Source organism: Bos indicus, chromosome X (assembly GCF_029378745.1).
Source record: "Bos indicus isolate NIAB-ARS_2022 breed Sahiwal x Tharparkar chromosome X, NIAB-ARS_B.indTharparkar_mat_pri_1.0, whole genome shotgun sequence".
In the NCBI taxonomy this organism is placed as follows: domain Eukaryota; kingdom Metazoa; phylum Chordata; class Mammalia; order Artiodactyla; family Bovidae; genus Bos; species Bos indicus.
The window spans coordinates 133,893,467-133,914,350 of NC_091789.1; the positions used below are offsets into that span (position 1 = coordinate 133,893,467).

Below are 20,884 nucleotides of genomic sequence, written 5' to 3' on the forward strand. Positions count from 1 at the left end.
ATCTAAATTTTATCACTTGCGAGTTTAAAACTCAACACTTTTTATATAGCCTTTTCTCTTTTTTATTCAAACCCCAGAGCTTGGATTCAGGAGTCTGCAAGCATGGAGTCCACCCAAAGATGGGCACAATAAAGGATAAACATGGTAGAGACCGAGTAGATGCTGAAGAGATCAAGAAGAGATGGAAAGAATACACAGAAGAACTGTATAAAAAAGATCTTAATGAACCAGATCAGTACAATGGTGTGGTTAGTCACCCAAACCCAGACATTCTGGAGTGTGAAGCCAAGTGGGCCTTAAGAAGCACTGCTGTTAATAAAGCTAGTGGATGCGATGGAATTCCAAAAGAACTATCCAAATCTCTAAAGGAGGATGCCATCAAAATGTTGCATTCATTATGTCAACAAATCTGGAAAACCCAGCAGTGGGCACAGGACTGGAAAAGTCCTCAACCCAATTCCCAAGAAAGGTGGTACCAAAGAATGTTCTAACCATCAGACAACTGCACTCATTTCCCATGCTAGTAAGGTCATGCTTAAAATCTTGCATGCTAGGCTTCAGAATTAGATGAATCAAGAACTTCCAGACGTCCACGCTGGGTTTAGAAAAAGAAGAGGAACTAGAGATCAAATTGCCAACAGTTGCTGGAGTATAGAAAATGCAAGGGAATTTCAGCAAAACAGCTATCTCTGTTTCATCGACTACATGAAAGCCTTTGACTGTATAGATCATGACAAACTGTGGAAAGCTCTTAGAGAGATGGGAATACCAGACCCTCTTACTTGTCTCTTGAGAAACCTGTATGCAGGTCAAGAAGCAACAGTTAAAACCCTGTATGGAACAACTGATTGGTTTAAGATTGAGAAAAGAGTATGACAGGGCTGTCTGCTGTCACTCTGTCTAACCTATATGCACAGCACATCAGGAGAAATGCCAGGCTGGATGAGTTGCAAGTCTGAATCAAGATAGGCAGGAGAAACATCAACAGCCTCAGATATGCAGATGATATCACTCTAATGGCAGAAAGCAAAGAGGAACTAAAGAGCCTCTTGATGAGGGTGAGGGAGGATAGTGAAAGAGCGGGCTTAAAACTAAATATTCAAAACACTAATCGGCCTTCTAGCCCGATTACTGCATGGCCAATAGAGGGGGAAAAGGTGGAAGTAGTGACAGATTTCCTCTTCTTGGGCTCCAAAACCACTGCAGATAGCAACTGCAGCCATAAATTCAGAAGACAATTGCTTCTTGGCAGGAAAGCAATGACAAACCTAGACAGTGTGTTGAAAAGCAGAGACGTTACTCTGCCAACAGAGGTCCATATAGTCAAGGCTATGGTTTTCCCAGTCATCATGTATGGCTGTGAGATCAGAACGCCAAAGAATTAATGCCTTCGAACTGTGGTGCTGGAGAAGACTCCTGAATGTCCCTTGGACCACAAGGGGGTCAAACCAGTCAATCTTTTTTTCTTTTTTTAACCTTACACTATTGTATTGGTTTTGCCATACATCAACATGAATCCGCCACGGGTGTACACGTGTTTCCCATCCTGAATCCCCTCCCATCTCCATCCCCATACCATCCCTCTGGGTCATCCCTGTGCACCAGCCCCGAGCATCCTGTATCATGCATCGAACCTGGACTTGCAATTCATTTCGCATATGATATTATACATGTTTCAATGCCATTCTCCCAATCATCCCACCCTCGCACTCTCCTGCAGAGTCCAAAAGACTGTTCTATACATCTGTGTCTCTTTTGCTGTCTCACATACAGAGTTATCATTACCATCTTTCTAAATCCCATATATATGTGTTAGTATACTGTATACTATCCAGTCAATCTTAAGGGAGATTAAGCCTGAATATTCACTGGAAGGATTGATGCTGAAGCTGAAGCTCCAGTATTTTGGTCATCTGATGCAAACAGAAAACTCATTGGAAAAGTCCCTGATGCTGGGAAAGATCGAGGGCAGGAGAAGAGGGTGTCAGAGGATGAGATGGCTGAACGGCATCACTGATGCAATGAACATGAACTCGGGCAAACTCTGGAAGATGGTGAGGGACAGGGAGGCCTGGCATGCTGCAGTCCATGGGGTCACAAAGAGTGGGATATGACTGGGCAACTGAACTACAAACATGGTAAAGCCATGCCTGTGATCCTTAATGGCTGTAAGACCCTGGGCAGGTTCTCAACCCCATTAAGTGGTAGTTTCCTGCGCTTTAAAATGGGGATAATAATATTTCACTCCTAAGATTGTTGTGAAGGAAAAACAGCATACTGAAAGCATTGAATGTGATTCCTGGATCATCATAAGCACTAAGTAGATGCTCTTATGGTTAGAATTGTAGGTACTAAACAAGGGCTACAAACATCCAGATACCACCCAAACTAGGGTTTACACTCATTTCCCAACATTACAGTGTGCCTTATAAATAGTTAAAATACTAAACAAACTGTAGACATAACTAAAGCAACCCAATTAAAATGCTTCATCATTTGCCACTTTAGAAGGTACTCAAAAGCTAGGCAATTCTCTTCTAGACAAACAGATGGCCATTTCTCATCTTAATATAGGTAGGATGTTTTTGTGAACACAAGCTGATCTGGCTTAAAAATCCAAGCATTCTTTTAGCTCTACATAAATTAATAACTCAAAAGAAAAATTTTAAAGAACAAACTGCCATTTTGCTAAAATGACAGTCCATTAATGGATGCCTCTAAACTTAGCAAGCTCTCCAGCTGTCTTATCGGTGGGTTTTTGTTGTCTCCCTCAAATGCACACTGATGGCCAGATCTCAGCAGCATCGGATGGAATGAGATGCAGCTAGCCAACAGTCCAGGACCACCTTCTTCCTGGGGTAGATATTAACCCTGCTATAGTGGACATTTAATCCATTAACTAACGATGAAAAAGGAGGGATAAGAGTGTTATATCCTGACATTAATAGTTTCAAACAACCTAATGAGACTGTTTGGAAGGCATACTAGGACGCCTTCCAAAGTTGATGAGCTCAACCATTGATGGGAGTAACTGAAGAAAACATTCAGCGCAGTTTGCTTCAACAGTTCTTTTCTGAACTGCCCATGAATCCTGAAACTGAAGTTCATTTGGAGTTTTTTTATACCATGTTTACAGAGATCCTGAACCATGGAAAAGAACAGCTCCTTATCACCAACTGCTCAATCTGTTCATCTATTCATTCACCACTCTATCCATCCATTCATCCATATCTGATCCATCCATCCAGCTGCCCCACAAATACTTACTGAAAGTTCTTCCTCTCATGGAGCTTAACAAGAATGATGTGATATAATATGGTGCTATTATTCTAGAGATAACAATAAATAAAATAAATGAGGGGTGAAGGAATACAGTGCAGTACATGTGTGCAAATTTAAATAGGAGAGAAGGGATGGTCTCAGTAAGTAGGCAATATTTGGGCAACGCCTGAAGGAGGTAAGGGAATAAACCATGCATATGTCTGAAAGAAGAATGTTCCATATAGAGAAACAGCATGTGCAAAGCTGAGTGTGTACTTTGTGAGATGGAGAAATACCAAGGAGGCCTAACATAGCACAATTCCACTGGTCTATGAGACCAGAAAGCCCTGGTATTTTCCCACACTGTGTTATCCTGGGTTCCCTGGAAAACAGAGCCTGAAGAAAGGTTTAAATGCTAAAGCTTTCATGGGAGATATAATCCATGGCAGCTAAAGTGAGGAGAAAAGAGGGAGATTCAAATACAAGGTGAGGGACTTCCCTGGTGGTCCAGTGGCTAAGACTCCACACTCCCAAAGCAGGGGGCCTGGGTTCAGTCCCTGGTCTGGGAACTAGATCCTACATGCTGCAAAGAAGAGTTCACACGCCACAACTAAAGATCCCACGAGCCACAACGAAGATTCCGAGCAGCCAAATAAATAAATAAATAAATAAATATTCAAATGTAAGATGATGTCCTGTGATACTGGTCACTGCTTCCCAACAAACTTTCCATCAAACACTATGACAGAAACCGCTGATTCTCTCAGGTGTGTCCACCTGGTACCAAGATGAAAAGAAAGAACTGTGCCCCATTACAGCCCATCAGAGAGGGAACGCATAGGGAACTTAGCTGCTGACTCTCTGCTGTCTCCTGTCTCTACACTGATCAGAGTTTGTCCCACGGGCATTAACTTCCCTGCACATCTACACAGAAAATCATAAGACCTGTGCACTTTATTCTGTGTAAAACTAAAGGTAAATTTCTCTTGAATACTAACAAACGACAAATAGTCTGTTGCTTCAGCCTAGGTCCCAAAGAGAAGATGATGTATCGCAGGACTAGTGAAATAAACCTTTGTTGATATACGCCACTGAAATTTTAGAGTCAATTTTTGTTGCAGCATAACCTAGCATATCCTGATTGACACAAGGATTCACTGCCTCATTAGTACATTAATGACATGAGGTTTTCAGTAAAGACATCTATTTAATGTTATTTAATCCAGTATTCTCAAACTGTTTTGATTAGTGAATATTCTTTCCACAGAGCACCTTAATATAATGGAAGTAGTTTGACAAAACACCATCTGTATAATCTTCTGCAAGGAGATTGGGCAACACACCCTACTGTGCAATAATTAAAATATTCCCAGATCTTGGCAGTTTGGGTATGAATGATGTCACATTTTTATGCTCAAACTGGACTTCCCGCGTGACCTAGTGGAAAAGAATCCATCTGCCAATGCAGGTACACTGGTTCAATCCCTCCCGGTCCGTATGCCCTGGAGCAACTAAGCCGGTGCACCACAACTACTCAGCCCAGGTGCCCTAGAGCCAGTGCTCTGGAAGAGAAGCCACTGCAGTGAGAAGCCCCGGATCTCCCCAACTAGAGAAAGCCCCTGAGCAGCAAAAATCCAGCACAACCAAATATTATCTAAATAAAATTTAAAAAACACACACATTTATGCCCAAATTAAGGATTCCTAGCCCAAGACTACTGTTCTGCTGCATCCCACAGGCCAGCAAGGCCTCACTTGCCCAGTTTCCCGACCAAAGAAAGGGCCCTAAGTCAGCGACAGAGACGAAGACATCATGGTTTACCTGATGGAGGACGCTGCCTGTCTCCAGCAAGGTCCTGGAACAACATCCCATCGTGTGCAACGCTGGAGCAAGCAGGCAGGACAGACACGTTGGCAGGTTTCACTGCTGGGGGCTGGGGGAAGCCAGGATTACCAATTGTACGGGAATTGACCTCAGGTGATCCCTGCCAGGCAGACGCCCTGGAGAAGGAAACGGCTATGCTCGTCTGGAGAATGCCTGGCAGGCTACAGTCAAAGACTGGAACATGGCTTAACATGCACGCGTGCAAGCACGCAGGCACCCACGAACCCAGGCGCCCATGCATGCAAGCACTCAGGCACACGCTTACACACGCAGGAGGCCAAACACGCAGCCATGCACACATGCACGCTGCCACGAACTCACGCATACACACACGCATGCACACATGCACGCAAGCACATACGTAGACACGCACCCATGCACGCATTTGGGCACCCACAGATGCACGTGGACGTCCACGAGAGTACGCATGCGCACACAACACACGCACACAAGCGCGCACTCACCACGCACGCATGCGCACATAAGAACCCATACTCGTGGGCACCAAGTCTACCGCTGCGGAGAAACAGCTGATCGCGGAAACCAGTTGAGGCACAGATTCCTCATCAGCCGTTTGGTAAGATATAGTTAGCTGGGCCGTGGGGCAAGGAGGTGGGAAGCTTAGTCCTGCTGGTAGGGTGTAGGTGAAGTAGGCACTAGTCAGACAGAGGAGAGACAGAGAGCAAGAACACAGCCATTTTGAGTGGCTCGATCTTCCAACTGCAACTAGAAATTCCTCGATGCTCCTAGGACTTCACAGGGCAAGTATCTTACAGGTAGTTAGGAAAACGCTTGCGCATGTTCTTCTGAGCTGTGTTTGTTGTCACGTATCTATTGCTACTTCGTGGTTGCCAGGTAGGCACCTATTTCTATTCTATGACTTGCCATTCCCAGCACTCACTTTAAGGTCCTATAGCCCCAGTAGGAGGAGCCTGGTAGGCTGCACTCCAAGGGGTCGCTAAGAGTCGGACATGACTGAGCAACTTCTCTTTCACTTTTCACTTTCATGCATTGGAGAAGGAAATGGCAACCCACTCCAGTGTTCTTGCCTGGAGAATCCCAGGGACCGGGGTGCCTGGTGGGCTGCCGTCTCTGGGGCCGCACAGAGTCGGACAAGACTGAAGCGACTTAGCAGCAGCAGCAGCAGCCCCAGTGTTATGTGATGGTCTCAGAAAGAGTAGGTCTGGGGAGCATAACCCTTCTCGCCCTTTTTTACTTTATCTTGAGTAATTTTTTTTTCATATTTTATCTCCTCTGCACAATAATCACATAACCCTTTCTTGGGCCCAACATGTCAGAACCTCTGATGAACAGAGCACATTCACCCATTAGGCACTGACCCCTCCCTCTAGGGGGCCCCAGAACTCTCATCAGATGAGGCACAGGGCTGACACCAGGTTAAAAATTTGTCTTCTGTCACCCCTCTATCCAGAGATCTTTCCTCTTTTGCCTCTCAGATGAAAGGGACCTTAAATCAACTCAGGTAAGGCCAGGATGGGCTTCCCTTGTGGCTCAGTGGTAAAGAATCTGCCTGCCAATGCAGGAGATGCAAGAGACACAGGTTCGATCCCTGGCTTGGCAAGATCTCCTGGAGAAGGAAATGGTAACCCACTCCAGTATTCTTGCCTGGGAAATTCCATAGGCAGAGGAGCCTGGCCGGCTACAGTCCATGGGGTCCCAAAGAGTCCAACACCTCTCCCCCTCCCACCCTCCCTTATCACTTCTCACCGGAAGTCTTTCTTTCCCACAAGGGCTTAGTGGGACTAAGGGTAATCCCAGCATGGCTTCTGTGGTGGGAGAGGTGATGAGGAGAGGTAGGGGGGAATAAATCTGATTCTGAAAATAGATTGAAATTTAAAATGCAACTGGAAATAAGACCTGGAGCAAATTCACTAAATGATTGATGAATAAACTTAGTAATTAAGTCAACCTAGTTTCTTTACATACGACTTTCCCCCTGAGAATAATCAGCAGAATTCTAAGAAAAGTATTTGCCAAAGTTATCTTATATTTAATTATCCGTAATTCTGTGCAGTGCACAGAGGAAGAAAAAACCTGGTAAGATGGCCAGGTTCATGTCTTGCCTGATAATAGAGGTGAATTTTGTGGCTGTTTTAATTATAATTTTTGAGCTAGAATCAAAAGTTCTTTGCTGTAGAATTTACCAGAAAGAACTTGGCTGACAGCATCTATAGTGATAAAAGGTTTTTGTAGGCATACTTTTTAGGCAAACAGAAGGTAGTGCTTTCACTGGTAAAGCATTGCCTTTGTGACAGTTAATGAAGTCTTTCTCTCCAAGGCAGAAGTGGGATAAACAGGCCATGGTGGATTGGGCTCTACCCCTCAAATATAAAGGGGGGGCTGATGAGTCGCTTACACACGTGAGCAGGAGTAGTGAGAATTCCTACTGTGAGCTGGTCCACCTGCTTCCAGTGAGGACTCTCTCCTCAGAGGGGATTGCCCTTAGGCAGAGTGTCATGTGGAGTCAGTCACTTCTTAGCAGAGACCTCAGTTTCCTCATTCTTGAAGATTTCTACAAAAGAAAGCTATTTCCACACCCTCGTGAGTGCTCCAGGAGATACAAAGGGAGTGAGCCAGGGACCCTTTGTTTGATACCTCCTACCAACTGAAGTCACTCAGTCGTGTCCGACTCTTTGCGACCCCATGGACTGTAGCCTATCAGGCTCCTCCGTCCATGGGATTTTCCAGGCAAGAGTGCTGGAGTGGATTGCCATTTCCTTCTCCAGGGGATCTTCCTGACCCATGAATCAAACCCAGATCTCCCGCACTGCAGGCAGATGCTTTACCATCTGAGCCACCAGGGAAGCCCCCCTTACCAACCATAGCTTCACACAACTCTCATTTGTTACCCTGCCTTTGAACTCCTGTCTGGAGGCAGGCACACTGAACCCGTTCCAGATACCTGACTCAGTTGGTCATTTCCTCTTATTATTAGTAAATCATCAGGTTGGCATTTGTGATAAAAAGCAGCAAAGTGGGGGAAGAACTAGAGATAGCAGAAACTTACTCTTCGCTTGCCTGGAATGACTGCTTTCCTTAAATATGCATTGTTTATTTGAAAATATTTAATGAAATCTCCTAGGTAATATTTGATCACAGGTAGTACCCTTGCACATTTTTTATTGATAGATAGTGTACATACAGAAGAGTGCATGTAACCTAAATATAAAGCTCACTGAACTTTCAGAACTTTAAACATGCTGTGGCCAATAACCAGATCAATAAAGAGGACTTGGGATTTCCCTAGCAGTCCAGTGGTTAGGACTCCATGTTTCTACTGCAGGGGGCCTGGTTTCAATTCCTGGTCTGGGAACTAGATCCCACAAGCCACATAGCACAAATAAGTAAATAAATCTTTACCCACAACCCCAGAAGCCCCCTCCCCCAAATACTCATTCCAGACACAGCTTCTCCCCCTTGGGATAACCAATAGCCTGACCCCTAATAGTAGAGATTCCTTTTGCCTGCCTCTGTACTTTATATAAATAGAAACATATAGCCTGTGCTCTTTTTTCCTGACTTCTCTCAGTCAGCATTCTGTTTTTGAGAGCCTTCCTTATTACTCTGTGTAGTGATACATTGTTTCTTCTCATTGCTGCACAGCCCTATAAATACACTAGAATGTGTTTATCTGCTTTCCTGTTGATGGACCTTTGGGTAGTGTCCAGTTCAGTGCTGTTGCAAACACCCAAATTCATGTCCTTTCATCAACACACGTATGCACTGCTTTGGGATATGTACCCAGGAATCACTGGGTCATAGGTTAAGCAGGTGTTCAGCTTTAGTAGGTATCAACTGTTAGCAAACAGTTTCTTTGTGGTTGTACCACTTTGCACTTCCACTAGCAGTGACGAGACTACTGGTTGCTCTACAGCCTCTCCTAAAATGTTCTCAGATCAGTCCCCTACCTACTAAGGGATGTGGTATTTCTAGTGGCTCAAAATCCAGATTCTGGAACTAGACTTTCTGGGTTCAAATTCCTGCTTCATCCTTTAATAGGCGTGTGACCTTAGACACCTTACTTAATTTTTCTGTGCCCCAGTTTTTTTCTTTTGTAAAATGAGGACAATAACTAGATCATCTACCTCATAGAGTTAAGGATTAAATGAGTTAATGCATGTAGAACACTAAGATTAGTGCCTGGCATATAGACAGTACTCCATAAATCTTAGATATTATTTTCATTCAAATGCATAAAAAAAATCAGTTGGCACCAGTGCAATAAGAGAGTTGTGTATCTTACTGTAAATGAAATACAAAGTTTCCCACGTATCCTGGGAGGCAGTCAGATAAGTGCCACAAGGGGTCTCTGTATGCAGGAGCAAGATAGCATGCATGTCTGAATCTCGGGCTATGCCAGTCCCAGCTAATCCTTGGGAACTTGTATGTGCAAATTAAACTAGAATGTCAGTGCTCCAAAATATTCATAGGAGAGTATGAACCATGTATACAATCAGTATAAATGGCAGTCTGGGCTTTATTTATTTGGCCAATGAAGCCACTGACATCTCTCCTCTTTAAGTTAGCAGATGAGAGTTTAGTCAATTCTTTACAAACTCTATAAACTTTTACAGTCTCAGATCAGATCAGTCGCTCAGTGGTGTCCGACTCTTTGTGACCCCATGAATCGCAGCACGCCAGGCTTCCCTGTCCATCACCAACTCCCAGAGTTCACTCAGACTCATGTCCATCGAGTCAGTGATGCCATCCAGCCATCTCATCCTCTGCCGTCCCCTTCTCCTCCTGCCCCCAATCCCTCCCAGCATCAGAGTCTTTTCCAATGAGTCAACTCTTCGCATGAGGTGGCCAAAGTACTGGAGTTTCAGCTTTAGCATCATTCCTTCCTAAAGAAACCCCAGGGCTGATCTCCTTCAGAATGGACTGGTTGGATCTCCTTGTAGTCCAAGGGGCTCTCAAGGGTCTTCTCCAACACCACAGTTCAAAAGCATCAATTCTTCGGTGCTCAGCCTTCTTCACAGTCCAACTCTCACATCCATACATGACCATAGGAAAAACCATAGCCTTGACTAGATGAACCTTTGTTGGCAAAGTAATGTCTCTGCTTTTGAATATGCTATTTAGGTTGGTCATAACTTTCCTTCCAAGGAGTAAGTGTCTTTTAATTTCATGGCTGCAGTTTTACAGTCTAGCCCTTGGCAAACACCACTTTAGGAATTAACATAGATGTGGATTTCAGTAAATAACTATAGATTCAGTAAATATTCTATGGAAGAAAGAGAAATGGTAAAGCATGATCATGGGAGAGTAGGTAGGAAGTTCAAAGACATGCAAAGCTGACACTCCAGTCTCCATGAGTGAGTCATTGGCTAGAATTGGCTTTTAATGCTAAATATCAGCAAATACATTTTTTGTGTCCATCTTCTAGCTTTTGTTGTTCTTGTTGAGTCGCTCCGTCTTGTCTCTTTGCCACCCCAGCCTCCTCTGTCCATGGGATTCTCCAGGCAAGAGTACTAGAGTGGGTTGCCATGCCCTCCTCCAGGGGATCCTCCCCACCCAGGGATGGAACCCACATCTCCTGCATTAGCAGGTGGATTCTTTACCACTGAGCCACCAGGGAAGCCCATCTTCTATTACAGCTTGCACTGTGTTTAGCTGGTCAATTGTGTCCAGCTCTTTGCGACCCCATGGACTGTAGCCCTCCAGGCTCCTCTGTCCATGGAATTCTCCAGGCAAGAATACTGGAGTGGGTTACCACACTCTCCTCCAGGGGATCTTTTCAGCCTAGGGATTGAACCCAGGTCTCTGGCATCACAGGCAGAATTTTTACCATCTGAGCCACCAGTGTAGCTTGTTGCTGCTGCTGCTAAGTCACTTCAGTTGTGTCCAACGCTGTGAGACCCCATAGACAGCAGCCCACCAGGCTCTGCCATCCCTGGGATTCTCCAGGCAAGAACACTGGAGTGGCTTGCCATTTCCTTCTCCAATGCATGAAAGTGAAAAGTGAAAGTGAAGTCGCTCAGTCATGTCCGACCCTTCGTGACCCAATGGACTGCAGCCTACTAGGCTCCTCTGTCCATGGGATTTTTCAGGCAAGAGTACTGGACTAGGTTGCCATTGCCTTCTCCACCAGTGTAGCTTAGGCGGGTGGCAACTCTGGTTGCCTATTAGAGTCACATGGGGGGAATTCCCTGGTGGTCCAGTGGTTGGGACTCGACGCTTCACACTGCAGACAGGTGTGGGGGAGTGACCAGTGTTTGTTCCCTGATCTGGGAACTAGTATCCCACACACTACTCAGTGTGGTCAAAGAGAATAAAATTACCTGGGGAACTTTAAAAATTTCACATTTCCCCCACCAAAAAAAAGAAAATGCTCAGCTTCTCACCCAGAAATGTCAGTTGAGTTTCTTTGTCATCACGGCCCAAATTTTTTTTTTCTCAAGGTCTCCAAGTGATTCTAATGGGCAGCCAGAAATGGGAAATATTTCCTTCTCAGTGTCACTGCAACAATCCTGGTGGTGCTTTCTGAATGGTTGTCTCTTGCAGTGGGGTCACAGGGAGGATCCTGAGTAGTTTCTGTGGAGTCTGTCTGGTTTAGTCAAGAAAAGCTCAAAACACTGGCTCAACGGGTTTTTATCTGGTACATTTTCTCTCCTACCTATAACCTCAGAATATTCCAATCTATTTTAAGCCTTCCTGTGGTTTCTAAAGCACAATACTTTCCAAACTGAAGACTTAACCATTTCAAATCTCATGGGCTATGATTCAATCCAGAGCAGAGCTAAACAGAACTTAAGTATCCCAATTAGTAATTGGATTGAAAAAAGACCCGGGAAAGTGCCCTTCATAAAAGAGTGAAAATGTGCTTTATGTGGTGGTGTTGCTATCACCTGTGGTTTCAACTGCAGGAAAAATAGGAAAAAGCCATGGAACAATCATTGTATTGGGTCGGCCAAAAAGTTCATTCTGGTTTTTCCATGAAATGTCACAAGAAACACAAATGCACTTTTTGGCCAATGCAATATTTGAACGTGGGTACATGTGAATTTGAGTTTCTGGGTCAGCCACTTGTTAGCTATGAGTCCTTGCCTTCTCTGAGCAGATGTTTCATGAAAGATGGAAGCAATAGCAGATCTCAGAAGGAAATTTTGTAGAGTAAAGGAGCTAATGTTAGTGGTGCTTGGCAAGCAGTGAGTCCCAAGTAAATGGCAGTTACCCTCGTGTGTTATTTGGCTAAGGCTATGATGCTTCTGCATAGCAAACACCCCACCCCTAAATCTTAGTGGTTGACTAAGATACCACTGATGTTCTTACTCATGTGTCTATGGGTCACTTATGGCAGCTCCGCTTAAGGCTATGAATCAGATTGAGGTCTGTTCATATGTGTCAGAAAACAGAAGGAAAAATTATGAAGAGATAATACATTCTTCCACACTTCCCTTCTGCAGAGTGTCAACAGAGGAGACAAGAAGGGTGGGTAAGGAGGGAAGAAATAAGTAGTTGGATCCCATAGGAACTCTACCTGTGCCTCATTTGTAAGCGCTTGTCTGGCCTCCTTTGTAGAACTGCTCCAGCACTCGTTGGCAGGCACAGAAAAGCAGTTCTGTGGGCGTGGCAGCTTTCTGGATCCTCCCCCACTCCAGGTATTTGTGATGAGGGACACACTACTCAGAGACAGTCTAGAATTCACCAGAAGCCTTCTTACATTCTGCTTGCAGGAACACATCTAATTTTATTTAGGAAGACAAACAGAAGCAAGAGCTGGTGAAATTCAGCAAAACAGACTATACTATATACCAGGTGTCAAAATAACCAGATCTTTGTCTAAATTCAACCCCTTCTCTTTACCCTTTCCACAACTTTTTAATGTATGGGCGCTGTCTCTTATGATTTGCTCCAAATGACATCTCTTCTCCAGTATATAATAAAGTGAAGTGGCTCAGTCGCGTCCAACTCTTTGGACCCTGTGAACTGTATCCTACCAGGCTCCTCCGTCCACGGGATTCTCCAGGCAAGAGTACTGGAGTGGGTTTCGATTTCCTTCTCCAGGGGATCTTCCCGGCCCAGGGATCGAACCTGAGTCTCCCGCATTGCAGGCAGACACTTTAACCTCTGAGCCACCAGGGAACACCTCAGTATATAATGGTGGTAGGCTAAGAGTCCTTCATTTGAATTCTAATATTTCATTTGTATTTCAAATCTAGGTGAATAGGCAGCCCCACCTCTATTTAACCAGAGGGTTCTGGCCAAATACGTAGCGTGGTTGTAGACAGTTACCAGATACTCCCTCATATATTCACTAATTTCAGGAGGAGTGTAGTGAATTAATCAAAGGTGTTTAACTGTCATAACTGAGGATCACTCAGAATATATCTCAAGATATCAAACTGTATGAAAGTCATCTCCCTAAAGATCTTTGTTGAAGGATATTTAGCAACAGCTGTGCGATCAGAGGATGGCAGGCAGAGCTGGGCTCTTTTACAATCTCAGAAGGGTTACACAACCAGCCTTCTCCGGGTGTGGTCCCTGGACCACCAACATCAGAATCACAGGGCTGTTTGTTAAAAAGGCAGAGTCACAGGCAACCCCCCAGACTTATTGAATTGGAATTTCTGGGTGCAGGACCTAAGAATTTCCACTTCTGTATACACCAAGGCTTTTGTATAACCTCAAATATAGACAGAGTTCCCATACATCTTTGATTCCCAGTATCAGTTATGGAAAATGTGATATTTTTCTAATGCCAAATTAATCATTCTCACTGTTAAACGAAAAGGATCTCTTTGATTATTACTATTACTGAAGGATTTTTAAAAGACTAAATTTTTGAAACTTTCAGCCAGGGTACTACTGTAATAAGATTTCTTTTGCCCCCTTCGTTTTTTTTTTTTTTTTTTTAACATAATCTGAACATTTGAAACTATTTTTCATTAAAACTATTTCAGTAATAACCATTTTCCTCCCATTTTCTCAAATACCAATGGCCTAAAAAATTTGTATAAACATTTTTAGATGAAAGATGCAAATTAAGAGATACAATTATTGGGAAGGACAGGAGATTTTATTCGTGTGTTACATTTAACACATTTTCCCCCTAATGAATAGATGATAAACTGCCTTTTTCTGGTGCTTTAGGTAAAAGGACTGTCTTCGGTGAAAGTAGTGTAACCACCTAAATAAGGATTATCTTTCATCTTCCACTTGGTAAGTATATTTTAATATTTTTAATCTGTGTGCGTGGGATAATAAAAAGCATTTACTGCTTCAATAAGTGAATTAAACAAAAAGACAGTTTTGAGAGCTGAGAGAAGTATGAAAAACATCAACCAAGAACAAGTCTAGTGGACTCCTCCCTCCCTTTTCTACCTTCTTTCACCTCCTATTATTACATGTAAGTTTAAAGGGGTTCATCTTAACGGATTCCTGCTTCCAACTATGTGGAAAGTGAATTGGAATCATTTGGAATATTCTGAAACCTTACTGTAATCATGAACACAAAGATGTAAAAAGATGTTGAAACATCTGTTTTCCAGATTAAGAATATCACCCAGATAGTTGGGGAAAAGAAAAGTCTTCCATTATTTCACCTTTAATTCAATTAGCAAATACATGTCATTCTAAAAGATTCTGGTAACCATTGCTCAGAGGGAGAACAATCCAGAAAAGAAACACAAAAAGGATATTTTCAGCACCATGAAATTTAAGGACTAACAGAACTATGATAAGAAAGATAAGACTTTTATGTGGTTGGGCTCAGAGTTTTTTCACTTTATTTTATGACAAGTAAATAAATAGTTGAGTGACCAGAAGAAAATAATGTTACCTTCAAAGTGATTTCAAAAGAAAAAATATTTCCCTGTGAAAATACCAAGATCTTTCCTGACCAACAGGATTGGAATGTCAAAGGTTCAAATGCATTCACCGAGCATTTATTTCTATTTTGAATTTCCCTAAATTGTTTGCCTCAACATATCCTCCCAACATTTTTGAGAGAGGTCAAGGGTTTAAGAGGCCCTGGGGTTTAAGCTAACAATTCTGGTTGACAAACATATCTCATGTCAAAGGTTGAGTGTGCTATACAAAGTGAAGTTGCTGAGTTGTATCTGACTCTTTGCAAACCCATGGACTGTAGCCCACCAGGCTCCTCTGTCCATGGGACTCTCCAGGCAAGAATACTGGAGTGGGTTGCCATTTCCTTCTCCAGGGGATCTTCCCGACCCAGGGATCGAACCCAGGTCTCCCACATTGCAGGCAGATGCTTTAACCTCTGAGCCACCAGGGAAGCCCAATATTTCTTTGAGCCCCTTTTTTGGGTGCGGGGCGGGGAAGGCAAGAATACTGGAGTGGGTTGCCATTCCCTTCTCCAGGAGATCTTCCTGACCCAGGGATTGAACCCGGGTCTCCCGCATTGTAGGCAGACGCTTTACCATCTGAGTTACCAGAGAAGTCTTGAGTGTGCTATAGCTGAACATAAAATGGCCACATCTGTTCAGCTGCCTGGTGATTTTACTTGCAGTATCCAGCAAATTGAGCTATTATAGTGCTCCTGCAGTAAAAGGTCTCATTGTAACCTGATTCTATTTTCTTTTATTGAGAATCAGTTTTGTGTTTGGTTCACAGCTATTCATAACTAAACTTTGAGTTTCTCCACCAGAGTCTTGATGCCTGTTTCTAAACCAAATACTGTGCCTTAAAATTGGCCTACACAGATATTTTGCTAAATTGAAGAGTGAAAGAATTTTACCCCAATTTATTCATTTTTGTTTCTATATTTTTTTAATGTATCTGACACGTGTGATCTTATGAGAATATACACCATATCTCTCCACACAATCCTCAGGCATATCACATCTTCAGACTTCTGCCAATGTGCTTGGCATATTTCCAGGCCAAGGTGAAATCTGAATTTGCATACTCAAGACTTCCCAGAAACTCTCAGCTGCTCTGATGTCCTCACTTCTTTACCCCCACCTCTGTATTGCTCTAGGTATCTGGGTCCATGAAGTTATCTGCATTTGATTAACTGAGTAGAAGAGGAGATAGGCCTCTGAAGGAGGATCTCAAATACATGAAGTTCATCTCTATTCTTTGTATTTCAGATGCATGATATTTGTAAGTCACTATTTCTAGTTGCACATGTGATAGAAGCTTTGCTTCCTCCCTATACACAAACACATTGTCATATATTATATCATGATGATAGAAATAATTGCAAAGGTAAAGTAAATGATGGCCATGGTTACATTGTAAACAACTTAGTTAGAGCAGGTCTTTGTTATGAGAGCATATGTAAGGAAAGGGTTTATTGAAGTATGAGAGAGAGTCGTATCGAAATCAGGGCGACCATTCCATGTAAGAAGACCAGGTATGTATGCCCAAAGGCATAAGTGGTTTCAACGTATTCATACTGAGGATAATTTTGGGGCGTAGGAATGAAAAAGCAGGGCAGATGGTGAATCATATAAGTATCTTGGTAGAAAATGTCTCAGATCATCCTTTTGTTTAGGAAAATTAAAAAATAAAAATCATTACACACATAAAGATGGAATTTGTCATGTGATGTGAATGAGTAAAGTGCTTAAAATAATCACAAAATGTTCTTTTCACCAGGCCATCAAGCTCTTTCCATTGTTTTTTCACATTTTCTTTTATGTCCTTCAGTAACTTGGTTTTGCACTGTACTTGATTTATATCCTGTTAGTATCATGTTCGGAGAAGGCAATGGCACCCGACTCCACTACTCTTGCCTGGAAAATCCCATGGATGGAGGAGCCTGATAGGCTGCAGTCCATGGTGTCTCGAAGGGTTGGACACGACTGAGCGACTTCACTTTCACTTTTCACTTTCTTGCACTGGAGAAGGAAATGGCAACCCACTCCAGTGTTTTTGCCTGGAGAATCCCAGGGACAAGGGAGCCTGGTGGGCTGCCATCTATGGGGTCGCACAGAGTCGGACACGACTAAAGCAACTTAGCAGTAGCAGCAGATAGAAATTATGAAACCATATTATTTCTGTCCTGGGTATTTACTCAACAAGATCCTGGCAAATAAATCCAATTCAAGAGACAGATTCAGGGGAATCAGTTGCTTTTCCCTCTCTGTAGACACTACATCGTTCAAGTGACAAGGAAGACCTAAAAGGAACCTGTTGTGTGAAATTAGTAGTATGGATCAAACAGAGTGTGGCCAGTCCTCTGGAATTGCCTGAAACTCTCCAGTGAGAAGCAAAGGGAATTTTTCTCTAGTATGGTGATCCTCTCATAGCTGATGCCCCATCCTCTGTCTCTCTTCCTTCTGGCCAGTTTGCTTCTTGAAGCTAGGCACAACATCCTTAAAGAAATGGGTGTCCTCTGCCTCTCTGCTTTAAATTATCAGTAGTTTGGGAAGCTTTGTGGAGTCTGCAGGACATGGGCCAATTAGGAGAACAACAGAGGGATGGGGGGAGTGGTGAGGGAAGAGACATACACAGGGAGACAGTGAGACATGGAGAGAGGTGAAACGACACTGAAAGTCCTTGAGAATGTACTGACTTTAGAAAGCCTTCTAAAAACCAATCACTAATTCAATATGATGAATTACCTTAAAGTAGCTTGTAGAGTGTTTCTTGAGGAGAATTGGAGGTCACTTCAAGCAAAATAAATAAACCACAGCTAATGTGTTGATGTTTTAAAGAGAAAAGGCAATCGCTAAAAGTGCCCATCCAATTTCCATGACTTACAACAGACATGAGAAACAAGGAATATGTTTATTGATCTGAAGTGATTCAAACAGTATTTTCTTTGTTCAAACCTATTTAGCTGGAGGAAAAGTCAAGAGTTTGCCTTGTGTGGGGGTGGTGGTAGGGCATTGTGGAGAGAAAGAGATTCTTTACATAAAAACCTGTTGTTTTTCTATCCTAGGGCCACTCACCGAAGAAGAATAACTGGGTTTCTATTAAAGCAAAGCAATTTTTGCCCCTGATCACTATTGGTTTAGCTCTAGGCCCTTGAGACTCAAAGCAGGTTTGGAATTAGCAATATCAGTACAATCTGGGCATACATTAGAAAGGTAGACTCTCTGGCCCCACCCCAGTCCTAACTGAATCATAATCTAGTTAATCATAATCATAATCATGAAACGATTCATATGCACATTAATGTTTGAGAAGTACTAGTCTAGACAAACATGAATGGTTATTTAAACATTTGATAGACAAAAGAGATGGTTAAATAAAGGAGGAAATACTATCTGATAAAAGCACTTTTGTCCAAAGATTTGTTGGTGTTGATAAACTTGCTCCTATCCACTTAAGCCAGGTTTGAAGTAAAAACTTAATAGGCCCATTCTGAAATGACTTTTACCAGCTCCAGCGTCCTCATGGTTGACTGAGCTCCCACAAATGGTTGCTGACTTTGTTTGTGTCCCCAGGTGAGCAGAAATGAGTGAACAAGCAGAAAAGAGCAGTTCCGTGCGAGAGAGACCTGCACGTCAAAGTTCTCCTGAGAAACCAAGTGAGAAGGAACTGAAGCAAATGAAATGGTTGGATCCGCAGTTAAAACGGTTGTCATTTCAAAATCCTTGGCCTCAGGTAGCCAACTTTAATCCTGAAGTAAGGCAGCAGATAAAGAAAGGGCAAATGGCAAAGAAGAATGAGCTTGTTCCTGAAAAACGTGAAGTCAACAAGTATGACGAAAAGGGCAGGCTCACCTTCAATAAGGCTGACCTGTGTGACTGCCTTGATGAAGGCTGCCTGGGTTGCTTCTACCCGTGCCCCAAGTGTAAGTCCACCAAGTGCGGGCCCACTTGCCGCTGCAACCGCCGCTGGGCCTACGACACCATAGTCGATGAGAATGGGGAGGTCATCAGCAAGATGCCATTCGACCTCTCAGACTAGGTGCAGCCCTCCAGGCTGATCAATTTTCTCTGCTTTGCAGTTAAACCAGCCTCTTTCTCCTGGGTGAATTTTAGGACTGGGGGAAAAAAGTTTTAAAAATATAATTTAGTTAGTGTTCTCTGAAGCCGGTAAAGTGTCTGCCTGTAATGCAGGAGACCTGGATTCGATTCCTGGGTTGGGAAGATCCCCTGGAGAAGGAAATGGCAATCCACTCCAGCACTCTTGCCTGGAAAGTCCCATGGACCGAGGAGCCTGATAGCCTACAGTCCATGGGGTCGCAAAGAGTCGGACACAACTGAGCCACTTCACTTTCACTTTCTCTACTCTTCCTGCTGTGATGACTCGAATTCCTCCTCTGGTAACCAGCAACTCCATTGCTACTCTCCTCTCAGATTAAAAATCCATCTCCTCTTTGCTGGTACCTTAGGAGATGGAGTTTTAGGATTTTTAGAATTCTGTAGCTGAGAGCTTGTCTTGACATAGAACTTATGTTTATAATAGCTAGTTACCGTTAGGATCTTACAGTTTATCAATTCTAAATCAGAATTGCTATTTGGATTGACTTGGCAGTGCATACTCATAGTCTCATTTTTTAGTGTTACTGTTTTAACAATATTAAAATGAAATTTGTTTTTATTAAAAAAAAACCCTTTAATAGGCCCTATGGCCCCATGGCCCAACATATGAGCACAAAAGCAGAGATTCAATTTAAGTGATATCCAAAATGCCAACTGGAAGCAGACTTCAAAGGACAAATTTTAATCTAATTTTCACATAAAAATGATTTAAAAGCATTTTTTTGGTGGCTAAGGTTACCAGCCACACAGAACTGGCCAAGGTGGTACAAAATTCCTAAGGCCTAAGTTGCATTTGGTCTTGGAGGTATAGGATTTAAGGAAATTCAGCTAGAGTTTCTGCTGACCTCAGTGAAGATCCCATCTCAGAAGACTGCTGTGAAACATCTGGGACAGGTTTGGCAGCTATTGTGCAAAACTGTTTTTAGGGAAAATCTCTATGAAAATGTTCACACCCATAGCGTCATTGGGAAAGTTTCTCTTCAGTCATCTTTGATACTGAGTTTTATTCAAATGATCTGTAAGGAGAAAATTGCTTTTTCCACTTTTCCATGTTTACCTCTCATGAACATTTAATTGCTTCTTCTGAAGCTTTGGATTGGGCACAAAGAGACTTTCCACTGAACACAGTTGTGCAGGCACTGGCTGAGGCTGCAGACGTAATGGGCTAAAAATAGACCGAAGGCCCCTATCTCCATCCCACCAAATGGCTATGTATGTTTACCCACTAGAAAATATTCACCTGAGACCACTTTTGCCTCTGACTAACTCACCCGAAATCTCTGTGTGGCAAATTCATTAATAAAAATTATTAATTATTCATTAATAATTGATATTAATAAAAATTAATTTTCCTTACTTTGATTTTTTTGTGTGTGAGAAAGTGTGTGTGTTTTAGACCCAAGAGCAAAAAGAAACTTATCCCCGCTTCCCTGAAGCAAATCCATGTTTTGTTCTTTGACAAACACCAATCACTTTACATCAGAAATTCCTGATAATAGTGATATTAGGTTGGTACAAAATTTTGCCTCATCCGCCATATTCACCTGACCTCTTTCCAACTGCCCACCACTTCTTCAAGCATCCTGACAACTTTTTGTGGGGGAAAGGCTTCCACAACCAGCAGGAGGCAGAAAATGCTTTCCAAGAATTTAATCAAATCCTGAAGCACAGATTTTTTTTTTAATTATTTATTTTTAAATTTTATTTTTTAATTGAAGAATAATTGCTTTACAGAATTTGTTGTTTTCTGTCAAACCTCAACATGAATCAGCCATAAGTATACATATGTCCCCTCCCTCTTGAACCTCCCT

At 42.8% G+C, this 20,884-nt stretch overlaps 1 pseudogene; it reads left to right on the forward strand.

Annotated features, from left to right (window-relative positions):
* Positions 1–14,255: 14,255 nt before the first annotated feature.
* On the forward strand, positions 14,256–20,356 carry LOC139181331 (ARL14 effector protein-like pseudogene; annotated as a pseudogene).
* The last annotated feature ends 528 nt before the right edge of the window (positions 20,357–20,884 follow it).